The sequence below is a fragment of the Colossoma macropomum genome, unplaced genomic scaffold (assembly GCF_904425465.1).
Source record: "Colossoma macropomum unplaced genomic scaffold, Colossoma_macropomum, whole genome shotgun sequence".
Lineage (NCBI taxonomy): Eukaryota > Metazoa > Chordata > Actinopteri > Characiformes > Serrasalmidae > Colossoma > Colossoma macropomum.
Window position 1 is genome coordinate 2,325,550 of NW_023494793.1, and position 20,014 is coordinate 2,345,563.

At 42.7% G+C, this 20,014-nt stretch overlaps 26 non-coding genes across 26 annotated transcripts; all 26 read left to right on the forward strand.

The window, feature by feature from the left end:
• Positions 1-110: 110 nt before the first annotated feature.
• trnar-ucg lies at positions 111-183 on the forward strand. The gene has a single exon. It is a non-coding gene; the product is annotated as a tRNA-Arg (tRNA).
• Positions 184-1,061: 878 nt separating this feature from the next.
• trnag-ccc lies at positions 1,062-1,132 on the forward strand. The gene has a single exon. It is a non-coding gene; the product is annotated as a tRNA-Gly (tRNA).
• A 387-nt stretch (positions 1,133-1,519) lies between these two features.
• On the forward strand, positions 1,520-1,592 carry trnar-ucg. Its single transcript has one exon. It is a non-coding gene; the product is annotated as a tRNA-Arg (tRNA).
• An 878-nt stretch (positions 1,593-2,470) lies between these two features.
• Positions 2,471-2,541, forward strand: trnag-ccc. The gene has a single exon. It is a non-coding gene; the product is annotated as a tRNA-Gly (tRNA).
• Positions 2,542-2,928: 387 nt separating this feature from the next.
• trnar-ucg lies at positions 2,929-3,001 on the forward strand. The gene has a single exon. It is a non-coding gene; the product is annotated as a tRNA-Arg (tRNA).
• An 878-nt stretch (positions 3,002-3,879) lies between these two features.
• Positions 3,880-3,950, forward strand: trnag-ccc. The gene has a single exon. It is a non-coding gene; the product is annotated as a tRNA-Gly (tRNA).
• Positions 3,951-4,337: 387 nt separating this feature from the next.
• trnar-ucg lies at positions 4,338-4,410 on the forward strand. The gene has a single exon. It is a non-coding gene; the product is annotated as a tRNA-Arg (tRNA).
• An 878-nt stretch (positions 4,411-5,288) lies between these two features.
• trnag-ccc lies at positions 5,289-5,359 on the forward strand. The gene has a single exon. It is a non-coding gene; the product is annotated as a tRNA-Gly (tRNA).
• A 387-nt stretch (positions 5,360-5,746) lies between these two features.
• On the forward strand, positions 5,747-5,819 carry trnar-ucg. The gene has a single exon. It is a non-coding gene; the product is annotated as a tRNA-Arg (tRNA).
• An 878-nt stretch (positions 5,820-6,697) lies between these two features.
• trnag-ccc lies at positions 6,698-6,768 on the forward strand. Its single transcript has one exon. It is a non-coding gene; the product is annotated as a tRNA-Gly (tRNA).
• A 387-nt stretch (positions 6,769-7,155) lies between these two features.
• On the forward strand, positions 7,156-7,228 carry trnar-ucg. Its single transcript has one exon. It is a non-coding gene; the product is annotated as a tRNA-Arg (tRNA).
• An 878-nt stretch (positions 7,229-8,106) lies between these two features.
• On the forward strand, positions 8,107-8,177 carry trnag-ccc. Its single transcript has one exon. It is a non-coding gene; the product is annotated as a tRNA-Gly (tRNA).
• Positions 8,178-8,562: 385 nt separating this feature from the next.
• Positions 8,563-8,635, forward strand: trnar-ucg. Its single transcript has one exon. It is a non-coding gene; the product is annotated as a tRNA-Arg (tRNA).
• Positions 8,636-9,513: 878 nt separating this feature from the next.
• On the forward strand, positions 9,514-9,584 carry trnag-ccc. Its single transcript has one exon. It is a non-coding gene; the product is annotated as a tRNA-Gly (tRNA).
• A 385-nt stretch (positions 9,585-9,969) lies between these two features.
• Positions 9,970-10,042, forward strand: trnar-ucg. Its single transcript has one exon. It is a non-coding gene; the product is annotated as a tRNA-Arg (tRNA).
• An 878-nt stretch (positions 10,043-10,920) lies between these two features.
• Positions 10,921-10,991, forward strand: trnag-ccc. The gene has a single exon. It is a non-coding gene; the product is annotated as a tRNA-Gly (tRNA).
• A 385-nt stretch (positions 10,992-11,376) lies between these two features.
• trnar-ucg lies at positions 11,377-11,449 on the forward strand. The gene has a single exon. It is a non-coding gene; the product is annotated as a tRNA-Arg (tRNA).
• Positions 11,450-12,327: 878 nt separating this feature from the next.
• trnag-ccc lies at positions 12,328-12,398 on the forward strand. Its single transcript has one exon. It is a non-coding gene; the product is annotated as a tRNA-Gly (tRNA).
• Positions 12,399-12,784: 386 nt separating this feature from the next.
• On the forward strand, positions 12,785-12,857 carry trnar-ucg. Its single transcript has one exon. It is a non-coding gene; the product is annotated as a tRNA-Arg (tRNA).
• An 877-nt stretch (positions 12,858-13,734) lies between these two features.
• trnag-ccc lies at positions 13,735-13,805 on the forward strand. Its single transcript has one exon. It is a non-coding gene; the product is annotated as a tRNA-Gly (tRNA).
• Positions 13,806-14,192: 387 nt separating this feature from the next.
• trnar-ucg lies at positions 14,193-14,265 on the forward strand. The gene has a single exon. It is a non-coding gene; the product is annotated as a tRNA-Arg (tRNA).
• Positions 14,266-15,142: 877 nt separating this feature from the next.
• Positions 15,143-15,213, forward strand: trnag-ccc. Its single transcript has one exon. It is a non-coding gene; the product is annotated as a tRNA-Gly (tRNA).
• Positions 15,214-15,600: 387 nt separating this feature from the next.
• trnar-ucg lies at positions 15,601-15,673 on the forward strand. The gene has a single exon. It is a non-coding gene; the product is annotated as a tRNA-Arg (tRNA).
• An 877-nt stretch (positions 15,674-16,550) lies between these two features.
• Positions 16,551-16,621, forward strand: trnag-ccc. Its single transcript has one exon. It is a non-coding gene; the product is annotated as a tRNA-Gly (tRNA).
• A 385-nt stretch (positions 16,622-17,006) lies between these two features.
• Positions 17,007-17,079, forward strand: trnar-ucg. Its single transcript has one exon. It is a non-coding gene; the product is annotated as a tRNA-Arg (tRNA).
• Positions 17,080-17,950: 871 nt separating this feature from the next.
• Positions 17,951-18,021, forward strand: trnag-ccc. Its single transcript has one exon. It is a non-coding gene; the product is annotated as a tRNA-Gly (tRNA).
• Positions 18,022-20,014: the final 1,993 nt, after the last annotated feature.

The following is a 20,014-nucleotide window of genomic DNA, read 5'->3' on the forward strand; positions in this document are numbered from 1 at the left end:
AGCGGAGCTTGATCTGAACTCTTGCGGTTGGTGGATAGCACTTTCCATCATCATATAGATAGTTGGAAAATGTTGATTTTTTTTTCAGGTGGAAGAACTCAGGATCTGTAGGCCCAGTGGCCTAATGGATAAGGCATCAGCCTTCGGAGCTGAGGATTGTGGGTTCGAGTCCCATCTGGGTCAGTTTATGCCTGGGAAAACTTTGTGGTTGTTAGACCTGACCTGACAAACTGAATTGTACCTTGTTAAGTAGGTGTTTCCAATTTGCTAAAAGGCTTGTACGACGACGGGCTGGCATTCCAATAAAGCAATAGCACACATGAACAGCTCTTGAACAGTTTCCTTGAGTGATTAGGCAGGGGCAATCTTGCTTGTTTGGTACAAAAACCTGCAGCCACACCAGACTCCCTGCAAACAAGACAAACGTTCCTCCACAGATGTGTTTGGGCAAGCTTCCCACAGATCTACCGGCATATTTGTAAAACTGAGTTATACTTATTGAATAACCCACTTTCCCAAGGATGTTGATCAAGTTTTTTTCAGAAACTTGAAAAGCTTGATCAACATGCATGTAATAGTTTATGCACGTGAAGACAACAAAGCTTTGCACTTGCTGGATCTGAACTATGTTCCACCTTGTTTTAAGCAGAGCTTTCCAAACTCATCTGCCAACGGGATGGTGTGACTATGAGCTTGCCTTCCAATTAATAGCAAACATGAACAGCTGATGCAGAGATAGCTTGACTCGTTAAACGTTGGGAATCTTGATATGCCTCTTGCTTGTTTGAAACAAAAACCTGCAGCCACACCAGACTCCTCGCAAAATAGATTGCACATACCTCACAGTTGTGCATGAGCAGGATTTCAACAGATCTACCTGCATATTCCAAACATTGAGTCATACTAAATGAGAAGCCAGCTTTCCCAAGATTGTCGATCAAGCTTATCAGAAACCAACAGATTTAATTTCAAGCTACACTCTACACAACCCAAGATCAGCAACAGCAGCAGTTCTGGACAACCCTTGAACAAGGCATGTCATCAAAAACATTTGCATCCTTGCGCCAGTGGTGTAGTGGTATCATGCAAGATTCCCATTCTTGTGACCTGGGTTCGATTCCCGGCTGGCGCATGAACCGTGTTTGTGGGTGTTGCAAGCTTTAATTATCAAGATAAACTCTGAGTCTTGGGGTACGTTATATTCCCAATATGGACTAAGTGTGTTTATATTGGCTTACATTACATTCTCTTGGGCTTAAAACGAAACCTATACGACAGTTGGTATGTTATGTCGGGGTGCCCATTGTTTGTCCTGCTTATCTACCACACTGTTGAATGGAGCTCGACTCCAAAGTAATATACTTGATCCAAGAACGAAATGTCTTTTATGACAGCCGAACATTAGAGCCAGCGGAGCTTGATCTGAACTCTTGTGGTTGGTGGATAGCACTTTCCATCATCATATAGATAGTTGGAAAATGTTGATTTTTTTTTCAGGTGGAAGAACTCAGGACCTGAAGGCCCAGTGGCCTAATGGATAAGGCATCAGCCTTCGGAGCTGAGGATTGTGGGTTCGAGTCCCATCTGGGTCAGTTTATGCCTGGGAAAACTTTGTGGTTGTTAGACCTGACCTGACAAACTGAATTGTACCTTGTTAAGTAGGTGTTTCCAATTTGCTAAAAGGCTTGTACGACGACGGGCTGGCATTCCAATAAAGCAGTATCACACATGAACAGCTCTTGAACAGTTTCCTTGAGTGATTAGGCAGGGGCAATATTGCTTGTTTGGTACAAAAACCTGCAGCCACACCAGACTCCCTGCAAACAAGACAAACGTTCCTCCACAGATGTGTTTGGGCAAGCTTCCCACAGATCTACCGGCATATTTGTAAAACTGAGTTATACTTATTGAATAACCCACTTTCCCAAGGATGTTGATCAAGTTTTTTTCAGAAACTTGAAAAGCTTGATCAACATGCATGTAATAGTTTATGCACGTGAAGACAACAAAGCTTTGCACTTGCTGGATCTGAACTATGTTCCACCTTGTTTTAAGCAGAGCTTTCCAAACTCATCTGCCAACGGGATGGTGTGACTATGAGCTTGCCTTCCAATTAATAGCAAACATGAACAGCTGATGCAGAGATAGCTTGACTCGTTAAACGTTGGGAATCTTGATATGCCTCTTGCTTGTTTGAAACAAAAACCTGCAGCCACACCAGACTCCTCGCAAAATAGATTGCACATACCTCACAGTTGTGCATGAGCAGGATTTCAACAGATCTACCTGCATATTCCAAACATTGAGTCATACTAAATGAGAAGCCAGCTTTCCCAAGATTGTCGATCAAGCTTATCAGAAACCAACAGATTTAATTTGAAGCTACACTCTACACAACCCAAGATCAGCAACAGCAGCAGTTCTGGACAACCCTTGAACAAGGCATGTCATCAAAAACATTTGCATCCTTGCGCCAGTGGTGTAGTGGTATCATGCAAGATTCCCATTCTTGTGACCTGGGTTCGATTCCCGGCTGGCGCATGAACCGTGTTTGTGGGTGTTGCAAGCTTTAATTATCAAGATAAACTCTGAGTCTTGGGGTACGTTATATTCCCAATATGGACTAAGTGTGTTTATATTGGCTTACATTACATTCTCTTGGGCTTAAAACGAAACCTATACGACAGTTGGTATGTTATGTCGGGGTGCCCATTGTTGGTCCTGCTTATCTACCACACTGTTGAATGGAGCTCCACTCCAAAGTAATATACTTGATCCAAGAACGAAATGTCTTTTATGACAGCCGAACATTAGAGCCAGCGGAGCTTGATCTGAACTCTTGTGGTTGGTGGATAGCACTTTCCATCATCATATAGATAGTTGGAAAATGTTGATTTTTTTTTCAGGTGGAAGAACTCAGGATCTGTAGGCCCAGTGGCCTAATGGATAAGGCATCAGCCTTCGGAGCTGAGGATTGTGGGTTCGAGTCCCATCTGGGTCAATTTATGCCTGGGAAAACTTTGTGGTTGTTAGACCTGACCTGACAAACTGAATTGTACCTTGTTAAGTAGATGTTTCCAATTTGCTAAAAGGCTTGTACGACGACGGGCTCGCATTCCAATAAAGCAATAGCACACATGAACAGCTCTTGAACAGTTTCCTTGAGTGATTAGGCAGGGGCAGTCTTGCTTGTTTGGTACAAAAACCTGCAGCCACACCAGACTCCCTGCAAACAAGACAAACATTCCTCCACAGATGTGTTTGGGCAAGCTTTCCACAGATCTACCTGCATATTTGTAAAACTGAGTTATACTTATTGAATAACCCACTTTCCCAAGGATGTTGATCAAGTTTTTTTCAGAAACTTGAAAAGCTTGATCAACATGCATGTAATAGTTTATGCACGTGAAGACAACAAAGCTTTGCACTTGCTGGATCTGAACTATGTTCCACCTTGTTTTAAGCAGAGCTTTCCAAACTCATCTGCCAACGGGATGGTGTGACTATGAGCTTGCCTTCCAATTAATAGCAAACATGAACAGCTGATGCAGAGATAGCTTGACTCGTTAAACGTTGGGAATCTTGATATGCCTCTTGCTTGTTTGAAACAAAAACCTGCAGCCACACCAGACTCCTCGCAAAATAGATTGCACATACCTCACAGTTGTGCATGAGCAGGATTTCAACAGATCTACCTGCATATTCCAAACATTGAGTCATACTAAATGAGAAGCCAGCTTTCCCAAGATTGTCGATCAAGCTTATCAGAAACCAACAGATTTAATTTGAAGCTACACACTACACAACCCAAGATCAGCAACAGCAGCAGTTCTGGACAACCCTTGAACAAGGCATGTCATCAAAAACGTCTGCATCCTTGCGCCAGTGGTGTAGTGGTATCATGCAAGATTCCCATTCTTGTGACCTGGGTTCGATTCCCGGCTGGCGCATGAACCGTGTTTGTGGGTGTTGCAAGCTTTAATTATCAAGATAAACTCTGAGTCTTGGGGTACGTTATATTCCCAATATGGACTAAGTGTGTTTATATTGGCTTACATTACATTCTCTTGGGCTTAAAACGAAACCTATACGACAGTTGGTATGTTATGTCGGGGTGCCCATTGTTTGTCCTGCTTATCTACCACACTGTTGAATGGAGCTCCATTCCAAAGTAATATACTTGATCCAAAAGCGAAATGTCTTTTATGACAGCTGAACATTAGAGCCAGCGGAGCTTGATCTGAACTCTTGTGGTTGGTGGATAGCACTTTCCATCATCATATAGATAGTTGGAAAATGTAGATTTTTTTTTCAGGTGGAAAAACTCAGCATGTGTAGGCCCAGTGGCCTAATGGATAAGGCATCAGCCTTCGGAGCTGAGGATTGTGGGTTCGAGTCCCATCTGGGTCAGTTTATGCCTGGGAAAACTTTGTGGTTGTTAGACCTGACCTGACAAACTGAATTGTACCTTGTTAAGTAGATGTTTCCAATTTGCTAAAAGGCTTGTACGACGACGGGCTCGCATTCCAATAAAGCAATAGCACACATGAACAGCTCTTGAACAGTTTCCTTGAGTGATTAGGCAGGGGCAGTCTTGCTTGTTTGGTACAAAAACCTGCAGCCACACCAGACTCCCTGCAAACAAGACAAACATTCCTCCACAGATGTGTTTGGGCAAGCTTTCCACAGATCTACCTGCATATTTGTAAAACTGAGTTATACTTATTGAATAACCCACTTTCCCAAGGATGTTGATCAAGTTTTTTTCAGAAACTTGAAAAGCTTGATCAACATGCATGTAATAGTTTATGCACGTGAAGACAACAAAGCTTTGCACTTGCTGGATCTGAACTATGTTCCACCTTGTTTTAAGCAGAGCTTTCCAAACTCATCTGCCAACGGGATGGTGTGACTATGAGCTTGCCTTCCAATTAATAGCAAACATGAACAGCTGATGCAGAGATAGCTTGACTCGTTAAACGTTGGGAATCTTGATATGCCTCTTGCTTGTTTGAAACAAAAACCTGCAGCCACACCAGACTCCTCGCAAAATAGATTGCACATACCTCACAGTTGTGCATGAGCAGGATTTCAACAGATCTACCTGCATATTCCAAACATTGAGTCATACTAAATGAGAAGCCAGCTTTCCCAAGATTGTCGATCAAGCTTATCAGAAACCAACAGATTTAATTTCAAGCTACACTCTACACAACCCAAGATCAGCAACAGCAGCAGTTCTGGACAACCCTTGAACAAGGCATGTCATCAAAAACGTTTGCATCCTTGCGCCAGTGGTGTAGTGGTATCATGCAAGATTCCCATTCTTGTGACCTGGGTTCGATTCCCGGCTGGCGCATGAACCGTGTTTGTGGGTGTTGCAAGCTTTAATTATCAAGATAAACTCTGAGTCTTGGGGTACGTTATATTCCCAATATGGACTAAGTGTGTTTATATTGGCTTACATTACATTCTCTTGGGCTTAAAACGAAACCTATACGACAGTTGGTATGTTATGTCGGGGTGCCCATTGTTTGTCCTGCTTATCTACCACACTGTTGAATGGAGCTCCATTCCAAAGTAATATACTTGATCCAAGAGCGAAATGTCTTTTATGACAGCCGAACATTAGAGCCAGCGGAGCTTGATCTGAACTCTTGTGGTTGGTGGATAGCACTTTCCATCATCATATAGATAGTTGGAAAATGTAGATTTTTTTTTCAGGTGGAAAAACTCAGCATGTGTAGGCCCAGTGGCCTAATGGATAAGGCATCAGCCTTCGGAGCTGAGGATTGTGGGTTCGAGTCCCATCTGGGTCAGTTTATGCCTGGGAAAACTTTGTGGTTGTTAGACCTGACCTGACAAACTGAATTGTACCTTGTTAAGTAGGTGTTTCCAATTTGCTAAAAGGCTTGTACGACGACGGGCTGGCATTCCAATAAAGCAATAGCACACATGAACAGCTCTTGAACAGTTTCCTTGAGTGATTAGGCAGGGGCAATCTTGCTTGTTTGGTACAAAAACCTGCAGCCACACCAGACTCCCTGCAAACAAGACAAACATTCCTCCACAGATGTGTTTGGGCAAGCTTTCCACAGATCTACCGGCATATTTGTAAAACTGAGTTATACTTATTGAATAACCCACTTTCCCAAGGATGTTGATCAAATTTTTTTCAGAAACTTGAAAAGCTTGATCAACATGCATGTAATAGTTTATGCACGTGAAGACAACAAAGCTTTGCACTTGCTGGATCTGAACTATGTTCCACCTTGTTTTAAGCAGAGCTTTCCAAACTCATCTGCCAACGGGATGGTGTGACTATGAGCTTGCCTTCCAATTAATAGCAAACATGAACAGCTGATGCAGAGATAGCTTGACTCGTTAAACGTTGGGAATCTTGATATGCCTCTTGCTTGTTTGAAACAAAAACCTGCAGCCACACCAGACTCCTCGCAAAATAGATTGCACATACCTCACAGTTGTGCATGAGCAGGATTTCAACAGATCTACCTGCATATTCCAAACATTGAGTCATACTAAATGAGAAGCCAGCTTTCCCAAGATTGTCGATCAAGCTTATCAGAAACCAACAGATTTAATTTCAAGCTACACTCTACACAACCCAAGATCAGCAACAGCAGCAGTTCTGGACAACCCTTGAACAAGGCATGTCATCAAAAACGTTTGCATCCTTGCGCCAGTGGTGTAGTGGTATCATGCAAGATTCCCATTCTTGTGACCTGGGTTCGATTCCCGGCTGGCGCATGAACCGTGTTTGTGGGTGTTGCAAGCTTTAATTATCAAGATAAACTCTGAGTCTTGGGGTACGTTATATTCCCAATATGGACTAAGTGTGTTTATATTGGCTTACATTACATTCTCTTGGGCTTAAAACGAAACCTATACGACAGTTGGTATGTTATGTCGGGGTGCCTATTGTTTGTCCTGCTTATCTACCACACTGTTGAATGGAGCTCCACTCCAAAGTAATATACTTGATCCAAGAACGAAATGTCTTTTATGACAGCCGAACATTAGAGCCAGCGGAGCTTGATCTGAACTCTTGCGGTTGGTGGAGAGCACTTTCCATCATCATATAGATAGTTGGAAAATGTTGATTTTTTTTTCAGGTGGAAAAACTCGGGATCTGTAGGCCCAGTGGCCTAATGGATAAGGCATCAGCCTTCGGAGCTGAGGATTGTGGGTTCGAGTCCCATCTGGGTCAGTTTATGCCTGGGAAAACTTTGTGGTTGTTAGACCTGACCTGACAAACTGAATTGTACCTTGTTAAGTAGGTGTTTCCAATTTGCTAAAAGGCTTGTACGACGACGGGCTGGCATTCCAATAAAGCAATAGCACACATGAACAGCTCTTGAACAGTTTCCTTGAGTGATTAGGCAGGGGCAATCTTGCTTGTTTGGTACAAAAACCTGCAGCCACACCAGACTCCCTGCAAACAAGACAAACATTCCTCCACAGATGTGTTTGGGCAAGCTTTCCACAGATCTACCTGCATATTTGTAAAACTGAGTTATACTTATTGAATAACCCACTTTCCCAAGGATGTTGATCAAATTTTTTTCAGAAACTTGAAAAGCTTGATCAACATGCATGTAATAGTTTATGCACGTGAAGACAACAAAGCTTTGCACTTGCTGGATCTGAACTATGTTCCACCTTGTTTTAAGCAGAGCTTTCCAAACTCATCTGCCAACGGGATGGTGTGACTATGAGCTTGCCTTCCAATTAATAGCAAACATGAACAGCTGATGCAGAGATAGCTTGACTCGTTAAACGTTGGGAATCTTGATATGCCTCTTGCTTGTTTGAAACAAAAACCTGCAGCCACACCAGACTCCTCGCAAAATAGATTGCACATACCTCACAGTTGTGCATGAGCAGGATTTCAACAGATCTACCTGCATATTCCAAACATTGAGTCATACTAAATGAGAAGCCAGCTTTCCCAAGATTGTCGATCAAGCTTATCAGAAACCAACAGATTTAATTTGAAGCTACACTCTACACAACCCAAGATCAGCAACAGCAGCAGTTCTGGACAACCCTTGAACAAGGCATGTCATCAAAAACATTTGCATCCTTGCGCCAGTGGTGTAGTGGTATCATGCAAGATTCCCATTCTTGTGACCTGGGTTCGATTCCCGGCTGGCGCATGAACCGTGTTTGTGGGTGTTGCAAGCTTTAATTATCAAGATAAACTCTGAGTCTTGGGTACGTTATATTCCCATATGGACTAAGTGTGTTTATATTGGCTTACATTACATTCTCTTGGGCTTAAAACGAAACCTATACGACAGTTGGTATGTTATGTCGGGGTGCCCATTGTTGGTCCTGCTTATCTACCACACTGTTGAATGGAGCTCCACTCCAAAGTAATATACTTGATCCAAGAACGAAATGTCTTTTATGACAGCCGAACATTAGAGCCAGCGGAGCTTGATCTGAACTCTTGCGGTTGGTGGAGAGCACTTTCCATCATCATATAGATAGTTGGAAAATGTTGATTTTTTTTTCAGGTGGAAAAACTCGGGATCTGTAGGCCCAGTGGCCTAATGGATAAGGCATCAGCCTTCGGAGCTGAGGATTGTGGGTTCGAGTCCCATCTGGGTCAATTTATGCCTGGGAAAACTTTGTGGTTGTTAGACCTGACCTGACAAACTGAATTGTACCTTGTTAAGTAGGTGTTTCCAATTTGCTAAAAGGCTTGTACGACGACGGGCTGGCATTCCAATAAAGCAGTATCACACATGAACAGCTCTTGAACAGTTTCCTTGAGTGATTAGGCAGGGGCAATCTTGCTTGTTTGGTACAAAAACCTGCAGCCACACCAGACTCCCTGCAAACAAGACAAACGTTCCTCCACAGATGTGTTTGGGCAAGCTTTCCACAGATCTACCGGCATATTTGTAAAACTGAGTTATACTTATTGAATAACCCACTTTCCCAAGGATGTTGATCAAGTTTTTTTCAGAAACTTGAAAAGCTTGATCAACATGCATGTAATAGTTTATGCACGTGAAGACAACAAAGCTTTGCACTTGCTGGATCTGAACTATGTTCCACCTTGTTTTAAGCAGAGCTTTCCAAACTCATCTGCCAACGGGATGGTGTGACTATGAGCTTGCCTTCCAATTAATAGCAAACATGAACAGCTGATGCAGAGATAGCTTGACTCGTTAAACGTTGGGAATCTTGATATGCCTCTTGCTTGTTTGAAACAAAAACCTGCAGCCACACCAGACTCCTCGCAAAATAGATTGCACATACCTCACAGTTGTGCATGAGCAGGATTTCAACAGATCTACCTGCATATTCCAAACATTGAGTCATACTAAATGAGAAGCCAGCTTTCCCAAGATTGTCGATCAAGCTTATCAGAAACCAACAGATTTAATTTGAAGCTACACTCTACACAACCCAAGATCAGCAACAGCAGCAGTTCTGGACAACCCTTGAACAAGGCATGTCATCAAAAACATTTGCATCCTTGCGCCAGTGGTGTAGTGGTATCATGCAAGATTCCCATTCTTGTGACCTGGGTTCGATTCCCGGCTGGCGCATGAACGGTGTTTGTGGGTGTTGCAAGCTTTAATTATCAAGATAAACTCTGAGTCTTTGGATATGTTATATTCCCTATGGACTAAGTGCGTTTATGTTAGCTTACATTACATTCTCTTGGGCTTAAAACGAAACCTATACGACAGTTGGTATGTTATGTCGGGGTGCCCATTGTTGGTCCTGCTTATCTACCACACTGTTGAATGGAGCTCCACTCCAAAGTAATATACTTGATCCAAGAACGAAATGTCTTTTATGACAGCCGAACATTAGAGCCAGCGGAGCTTGATCTGAACTCTTGCGGTTGGTGGATAGCACTTTCCATCATCATATAGATAGTTGGAAAATGTTGATTTTTTTTTCAGGTGGAAGAACTCAGGATCTGAAGACCCAGTGGCCTAATGGATAAGGCATCAGCCTTCGGAGCTGAGGATTGTGGGTTCGAGTCCCATCTGGGTCAGTTTATGCCTGGGAAAACTTTGTGGTTGTTAGACCTGACCTGACAAACTGAATTGTACCTTGTTAAGTAGGTGTTTCCAATTTGCTAAAAGGCTTGTACGACGACGGGCTCGCATTCCAATAAAGCAATAGCACACATGAACAGCTCTTGAACAGTTTCCTTGAGTGATTAGGCAGGGGCAGTCTTGCTTGTTTGGTACAAAAACCTGCAGCCACACCAGACTCCCTGCAAACAAGACAAACGTTCCTCCACAGATGTGTTTGGGCAAGCTTTCCACAGATCTACCGGCATATTTGTAAAACTGAGTTATACTTATTGAATAACCCACTTTCCCAAGGATGTTGATCAAGTTTTTTTCAGAAACTTGAAAAGCTTGATCAACATGCATGTAATAGTTTATGCACGTGAAGACAACAAAGCTTTGCACTTGCTGGATCTGAACTATGTTCCACCTTGTTTTAAGCAGAGCTTTCCAAACTCATCTGCCAACGGGATGGTGTGACTATGAGCTTGCCTTCCAATTAATAGCAAACATGAACAGCTGATGCAGAGATAGCTTGACTCGTTAAACGTTGGGAATCTTGATATGCCTCTTGCTTGTTTGAAACAAAAACCTGCAGCCACACCAGACTCCTCGCAAAATAGATTGCACATACCTCACAGTTGTGCATGAGCAGGATTTCAACAGATCTACCTGCATATTCCAAACATTGAGTCATACTAAATGAGAAGCCAGCTTTCCCAAGATTGTCGATCAAGCTTATCAGAAACCAACAGATTTAATTTGAAGCTACACTCTACACAACCCAAGATCAGCAACAGCAGCAGTTCTGGACAACCCTTGAACAAGGCATGTCATCAAAAACATTTGCATCCTTGCGCCAGTGGTGTAGTGGTATCATGCAAGATTCCCATTCTTGTGACCTGGGTTCGATTCCCGGCTGGCGCATGAACCGTGTTTGTGGGTGTTGCAAGCTTTAATTATCAAGATAAACTCTGAGTCTTTGGATATGTTATATTCCCTATGGACTAAGTGCGTTTATGTTAGCTTACATTACATTCTCTTGGGCTTAAAACGAAACCTATACGACAGTTGGTATGTTATGTCGGGGTGCCCATTGTTGGTCCTGCTTATCTACCACACTGTTGAATGGAGCTCCACTCCAAAGTAATATACTTGATCCAAGAACGAAATGTCTTTTATGACAGCCGAACATTAGAGCCAGCGGAGGTTGATCTGAACTCTTGCGGTTGGTGGATAGCACTTTCCATCATCATATAGATAGTTGGAAAATGTTGATTTTTTTTTCAGGTGGAAGAACTCAGGATCTGTAGGCCCAGTGGCCTAATGGATAAGGCATCAGCCTTCGGAGCTGAGGATTGTGGGTTCGAGTCCCATCTGGGTCAGTTTATGTCTGGGAAAACTTTGTGGTTGTTAGACCTGACCTGTCAAACTGAATTGTACCTTGTTAAGTAGGTGTTTCCAATTTCCGAAAAGGCTTGTATGACGACGGGCTGGCATTCCAATAAAGCAATAGCACACATGAACAGCTCTTGAACAGTTTCCTTGAGTGATTAGGCAGGGGCAATCTTGCTTGTTTGGTACAAAAACCTGCAGCCACACCAGACTCCCTGCAAACAAGACAAACGTTCCTCCACAGATGTGTTTGGGCAAGCTTTCCACAGATCTACCGGCATATTTGTAAAACTGAGTTATACTTATTGAATAACCCACTTTCCCAAGGATGTTGATCAAGTTTTTTTCAGAAACTTGAAAAGCTTGATCAACATGCATGTAATAGTTTATGCACGTGAAGACAACAAAGCTTTGCACTTGCTGGATCTGAACTATGTTCCACCTTGTTTTAAGCAGAGCTTTCCAAACTCATCTGCCAACGGGATGGTGTGACTATGAGCTTGCCTTCCAATTAATAGCAAACATGAACAGCTGATGCAGAGATAGCTTGACTCGTTAAACGTTGGGAATCTTGATATGCCTCTTGCTTGTTTGAAACAAAAACCTGCAGCCACACCAGACTCCTCGCAAAATAGATTGCACATACCTCACAGTTGTGCATGAGCAGGATTTCAACAGATCTACCTGCATATTCCAAACATTGAGTCATACTAAATGAGAAGCCAGCTTTCCCAAGATTGTCGATCAAGCTTATCAGAAACCAACAGATTTAATTTGAAGCTACACTCTACACAACCCAAGATCAGCAACAGCAGCAGTTCTGGACAACCCTTGAACAAGGCATGTCATCAAAAACATTTGCATCCTTGCGCCAGTGGTGTAGTGGTATCATGCAAGATTCCCATTCTTGTGACCTGGGTTCGATTCCCGGCTGGCGCATGAACCGTGTTTGTGGGTGTTGCAAGCTTTAATTATCAAGATAAACTCTGAGTCTTGGGGTACGTTATATTCCCATATGGACTAAGTGTGTTTATATTGGCTTACATTACATTCTCTTGGGCTTAAAACGAAACCTATACGACAGTTGGTATGTTATGTCGGGGTGCCCATTGTTGGTCCTGCTTATCTACCACACTGTTGAATGGAGCTCCACTCCAAAGTAATATACTTGATCCAAGAACGAAATGTCTTTTATGACAGCCGAACATTAGAGCCAGCGGAGGTTGATCTGAACTCTTGCGGTTGGTGGATAGCACTTTCCATCATCATATAGATAGTTGGAAAATGTTGATTTTTTTTTCAGGTGGAAGAACTCAGGATCTGAAGGCCCAGTGGCCTAATGGATAAGGCATCAGCCTTCGGAGCTGAGGATTGTGGGTTCGAGTCCCATCTGGGTCAGTTTATGTCTGGGAAAACTTTGTGGTTGTTAGACCTGACCTGTCAAACTGAATTGTACCTTGTTAAGTAGGTGTTTCCAATTTCCGAAAAGGCTTGTATGACGACGGGCTGGCATTCCAATAAAGCAATAGCACACATGAACAGCTCTTGAACAGTTTTCTTGAGTGATTAGACAGGGGCAATCTTGCTTGTTTGGTACAAAAACCTGCAGCCACACCAGACTGCCTGCAAACAAGACAAACGTTCCTCCACAGATGTGTTTGGGCAAGCTTTCCACAGATCTACCGGCATATTTGTAAAACTGAGTTATACTTATTGAATAACCCATTTTCCCAAGGATGTTGATCAAGTTTTTTCAGAAACTTGAAAAGCTTGATCAACATGCATGTAATAGTTTATGCACGTGAAGACAACAAAGCTTTGCACTTGCTGGATCTGAACTATGTTCCACCTTGTTTTAAGCAGAGCTTTCCAAACTCATCTGCCAACGGGATGGTGTGACTATGAGCTTGCCTTCCAATTAATAGCAAACATGAACAGCTGATGCAGAGATAGCTTGACTCGTTAAACGTTGGGAATCTTGATATGCCTCTTGCTTGTTTGAAACAAAAACCTGCAGCCACACCAGACTCCTCGCAAAATAGATTGCACATACCTCACAGTTGTGCATGAGCAGGATTTCAACAGATCTACCTGCATATTCCAAACATTGAGTCATACTAAATGAGAAGCCAGCTTTCCCAAGATTGTCGATCAAGCTTATCAGAAACCAACAGATTTAATTTGAAGCTACACTCTACACAACCCAAGATCAGCAACAGCAGCAGTTCTGGACAACCCTTGAACAAGGCATGTCATCAAAAACATTTGCATCCTTGCGCCAGTGGTGTAGTGGTATCATGCAAGATTCCCATTCTTGTGACCTGGGTTCGATTCCCGGCTGGCGCATGAACCGTGTTTGTGGGTGTTGCAAGCTTTAATTATCAAGATAAACTCTGAGTCTTGGGGTACGTTATATTCCCAATATGGACTAAGTGTGTTTATATTGGCTTACATTACATTCTCTTGGGCTTAAAACGAAACCTATACGACAGTTGGTATGTTATGTCGGGGTGCCCATTGTTGGTCCTGCTTATCTACCACACTGTTGAATGGAGCTCCACTCCAAAGTAATATACTTGATCCAAGAACGAAATGTCTTTTATGACAGCCGAACATTAGAGCCAGCGGAGGTTGATCTGAACTCTTGCGGTTGGTGGATAGCACTTTCCATCATCATATAGATAGTTGGAAAATGTTGATTTTTTTTTCAGGTGGAAGAACTCAGGATCTGAAGACCCAGTGGCCTAATGGATAAGGCATCAGCCTTCGGAGCTGAGGATTGTGGGTTTGAGTCCCATCTAGGTCAGTTTATGTCTGGGAAAACTTTGTGGTTGTTAGACCTGACCTGTCAAACTGAATTGTACCTTGTTAAGTAGGTGTTTCCAATTTCCGAAAAGGCTTGTATGACGACGGGCTGGCATTCCAATAAAGCAATAGCACACATGAACAGCTCTTGAACAGTTTTCTTGAGTGATTAGACAGGGGCAATCTTGCTTGTTTGGTACAAAAACCTGCAGCCACACCAGACTGCCTGCAAACAAGACAAACGTTCCTCCACAGATGTGTTTGGGCAAGCTTTCCACAGATCTACCGGCATATTTGTAAAACTGAGTTATACTTATTGAATAACCCACTTTCCCAAGGATGTTGATCAAGTTTTTTCAGAAACTTGAAAAGCTTGATCAACATGCATGTAATAGTTTATGCACGTGAAGACAACAAAGCTTTGCACTTGCTGGATCTGAACTATGTTCCACCTTGTTTTAAGCAGAGCTTTCCAAACTCATCTGCCAACGGGATGGTGTGACTATGAGCTTGCCTTCCAATTAATAGCAAACATGAACAGCTGATGCAGAGATAGCTTGACTCGTTAAACGTTGGGAATCTTGATATGCCTCTTGCTTGTTTGAAACAAAAACCTGCAGCCACACCAGACTCCTCGCAAAATAGATTGCACATACCTCACAGTTGTGCATGAGCAGGATTTCAACAGATCTACCTGCATATTCCAAACATTGAGTCATACTAAATGAGAAGCCAGCTTTCCCAAGATTGTCGATCAAGCTTATCAGAAACCAACAGATTTAATTTGAAGCTACACTCTACACAACCCAAGATCAGCAACAGCAGCAGTTCTGGACAACCCTTGAACAAGGCATGTCATCAAAAACATTTGCATCCTTGCGCCAGTGGTGTAGTGGTATCATGCAAGATTCCCATTCTTGTGACCTGGGTTCGATTCCCGGCTGGCGCATGAACGGTGTTTGTGGGTGTTGCAAGCTTTAATTATCAAGATAAACTCTGAGTCTTCGGGTACGTTATATTCCCAGTATGGACTAAGTGTGTTTATATTGGCTTACATTACATTCTCTTGGGCTTAAAACGAAACCTATACGACAGTTGGTATGTTATGTCGGGGTGCCCATTGTTGGTCCTGCTTATCTACCACACTGTTGAATGGAGCTCCACTCCAAAGTAATATACTTGATCCAAGAACGAAATGTCTTTTATGACAGCCGAACATTAGAGCCAGCGGAGGTTGATCTGAACTCTTGCGGTTGGTGGATAGCACTTTCCATCATCATATAGATAGTTGGAAAATGTTGATTTTTTTTTCAGGTGGAAGAACTCAGGATCTGAAGACCCAGTGGCCTAATGGATAAGGCATCAGCCTTCGGAGCTGAGGATTGTGGGTTTGAGTCCCATCTAGGTCAGTTTATGTCTGGGAAAACTTTGTGGTTGTTAGACCTGACCTGTCAAACTGAATTGTACCTTGTTAAGTAGGTGTTTCCAATTTCCTAAAAGGCTTGTACGACGACGGGCTGGCATTCCAATAAAGCAATAGCACACATGAACAGCTCTTGAACAGTTTTCTTGAGTGATTAGACAGGGGCAATCTTGCTTGTTTGGTACAAAAACCTGCAGCCACACCAGACTGCCTGCAAACAAGACAAACGTTCCTCCACAGATGTGTTTGGGCAAGCTTTCCACAGATCTACCGGCATATTTGTAAAACTGAGTTATACTTATTGAATAACCCACTTTCCCAAGGATGTTGATCAAGTTTTTTCAGAAACTTGAAAAGCTTGATCAACATGCATGTAATAGTTTATGCACGTGAAGACAACAAAGCTTTGCACTTGCTGGATCTGAACTATGTTCCACCTTGTTTTAAGCAGAGCTTTCCAAACTCATCTGCCAACGGGATGGTGTGACTATGAGCTTGCCTTCCAATTAATAGCAAACATGAACAGCTGATGCAGAGATAGCTTGACTCGTTAAACGTTGGGAATCTTGATATGCCTCTTGCTTGTTTGAAACAAAAACCTGCAGCCACACCAGACTCCTCGCAAAATAGATTGCACATACCTCACAGTTGTGCATGAGCAGGATTTCAACAGATCTACCTGCATATTCCAAACATTGAGTCATACTAAATGAGAAGCCAGCTTTCCCAAGATTGTCGATCAAGCTTATCAGAAACCAACAGATTTAATTTCAAGCTACACTCTACACAACCCAAGATCAGCAACAGCAGCAGTTCTGGACAACCCTTGAACAAGGCATGTCATCAAAAACGTTTGCATCCTTGCGCCAGTGGTGTAGTGGTATCATGCAAGATTCCCATTCTTGTGACCTGGGTTCGATTCCCGGCTGGCGCATGAACCGTGTTTGTGGGTGTTGCAAGCTTTAATTATCAAGATAAACTCTGAGTCTTTGGATATGTTATATTCCCTATGGACTAAGTGCGTTTATGTTAGCTTACATTACATTCTCTTGGGCTTAAAACGAAACCTATACGACAGTTGGTATGTTATGTCGGGGTGCCCATTGTTGGTCCTGCTTATCTACCACACTGTTGAATGGAGCTCCACTCCAAAGTAATATACTTGATCCAAGAACGAAATGTCTTTTATGACAGCCGAACATTAGAGCCAGCGGAGCTTGATCTGAACTCTTGCGGTTGGTGGATAGCACTTTCCATCATCATATAGATAGTTGGAAAATGTAGATTTTTTTTTCAGGTGGAAAAACTCAGCATGTGTAGGCCCAGTGGCCTAATGGATAAGGCATCAGCCTTCGGAGCTGAGGATTGTGGGTTCGAGTCCCATCTGGGTCAGTTTATGCCTGGGAAAACTTTGTGGTTGTTAGACCTGACCTGACAAACTGAATTGTACCTTGTTAAGTAGGTGTTTCCAATTTGCTAAAAGGCTTGTACGACGACGGGCTCGCATCCAATAAAGCAATCACATGAACAGCTCTTGAACAGTTTCCTTGAGTGATTAGGCAGGGGCAATCTTGCTTGTTTGGTACAAAAACCTGCAGCCACACCAGACTCCCTGCAAACAAGACAAACGTTCCTCCACAGATGTGTTTGGGCAAGCTTCCCACAGATCTACCGGCATATTTGTAAAACTGAGTTATACTTATTGAATAACCCACTTTCCCAAGGATGTTGATCAAGTTTTTTTCAGAAACTTGAAAAGCTTGATCAACATGCATGTAATAGTTTATGCACGTGAAGACAACAAAGCTTTGCACTTGCTGGATCTGAACTGTGTTCCACCTTTTTAAGCAGAGCTTTCCAAATTCATTTGCCAACAGCATGATGTGACTATGGACTTGCCTTTCAATTAATAACACACATGAACAGCTGATGCAGAGATAGCTTGATTCGTTAAACGTTGGGAATCTTGATATGCCTCTTGCTTGTTTGAAACAAAAACCTGCAGCCACACCAGACTCCTCGCAAAATAGATTGCACATACCTCACAGTTGTGCATGAGCAGGATTTCAACAGATCTACCTGCATATTCCAAACATTGAGTCATACTAAATGAGAAGCCAGCTTTCCCAAGATTGTCGATCAAGCTTATCAGAAACCAACAGATTTAATTTCAAGCTACACTCTACACAACCCAAGATCAGCAACAGCAGCAGTTCTGGACAACCCTTGAACAAGGCATGTCATCAAAAACGTTTGCATCCTTGCGCCAGTGGTGTAGTGGTATCATGCAAGATTCCCATTCTTGTGACCTGGGTTCGATTCCCGGCTGGCGCATGAACCGTGTTTGTGGGTGTTGCAAGCTTTAATTATCAAGATAAACTCTGAGTCTTGGGGTACGTTATATTCCCAATATGGACTAAGTGTGTTTATATTGGCTTACATTACATTCTCTTGGGCTTAAAACGAAACCTATACGACAGTTGGTATGTTATGTCGGGGTGCCCATTGTTTGTCCTGCTTATCTACCACACTGTTGAATGGAGCTCGACTCCAAAGTAATATACTTGATCCAAGAACGAAATGTCTTTTATGACAGCCGAACATTAGAGCCAGCGGAGCTTGATCTGAACTCTTGCGGTTGGTGGATAGCACTTTCCATCATCATATAGATAGTTGGAAAATGTTGATTTTTTTTTCAGGTGGAAGAACTCAGGATCTGTAGGCCCAGTGGCCTAATGGATAAGGCATCAGCCTTCGGAGCTGAGGATTGTGGGTTCGAGTCCCATGTGTCAGTTTATGCCTGGGAAAACTTTGTGGTTGTTAGACCTGACCTGACAAACTGAATTGTACCTTGTTAAGTAGGTGTTTCCAATTTGCTAAAAGGCTTGTACGACAACGGGCTGGCATTCCAATAAAGCAATATCACACTTGAACAGTTTTCTTGAGTGATTAGGCAGGGGCAATCTTGCTTGTTTGGTACAAAAACCTGCAGCCACACCAGACTCCCTGCAAACAAGACAAACGTTCCTCCACAGATGTGTTTGGGCAAGCTTCCCACAGATCTACCTGCATATTTGTAAAACTGAGTCATACTTATTGAATAACCCACTTTCCCAAGGATGTTGATCAAGTTTTTTTCAGAAACTTGAAAAGCTTGATCAACATGCATGTAATAGTTTATGCACGTGAAGACAACAAAGCTTTGCACTTGCTGGATCTGAACTATGTTCCACCTTTTTTAAGCTGCTCATCTGCCAACGGGATGGTGTGACTATGAGCTTGCCTTCCAATTAATAGCAAACATGAACAGCTGATGCAGAGATAGCTTGACTCGTTAACGTTGGGAATCTGATATGCCTCTTGCTTGTTGAAACAAAAACCTGCAGCCACACCAGACTCCTCGCAAAATAGATTGCACATACCTCACAGTTGTGCATGAGCAGGATTTCAACAGATCTACCTGCATATTCCAAACATTGAGTCATACTAAATGAGAAGCCAGCTTTCCCAAGATTGTCGATCAAGCTTATCAGAAACCAACAGATTTAATTTCAAGCTACACTCTACACAACCCAAGATCAGCAACAGCAGCAGTTCTGGACAACCCTTGAACAAGGCATGTCATCAAAACATTTGCATCTTGCGCCAGTGGTGTAGTGGTATCATGCAAGATTCCCATTCTGTGACTGGGTTCGATTCCCGGCTGGCGCATGAACCGTGTTTGTGGGTGTTGCAAGCTTTAATTATCAAGATAAACTCTGAGTCTTGGGGTACGTTATATTCCCAATATGGACTAAGTGTGTTTATATTGGCTTACATTACATTCTCTTGGGCTTAAAACGAAACCTATACGACAGTTGGTATGTTATGTCGGGGTGCCATTGTTTGTCCTGCTTATCTACCACACTGTTGAATGGAGCTCACTCAAAGTAATATACTTGATCCAAGAACGAAATGTCTTTTATGACAGCCGAACATAGAGCAGCGGAGCTTGAATGAACTCTTGTGTGTGGTGGATAGCACTTTCCATCATCATATAGATAGTTGGAAAATGTAGATTTTTTTTCTCAGGTGGAAAAACTCAGCATGTGTAGCCCAGTGGCCTAAGGATAAGGCATCAGCCTTCAGAGCTGAGGATTGTGGGTTCGAGTCCCATCTGGGTCATTTATGCCTGGGAGAAACTTTGTGGTTGTTAGACCTGACCTGACAAACTGAATTGTACTTGTTAGTAGTGTTTCCAATTTGCTAAAGGCTTGTACGACGACGGCTCGCATTCCAATAAGCAATAGCACACATGACAGCTCTTGAACAGTTTCCTTGAGTGATT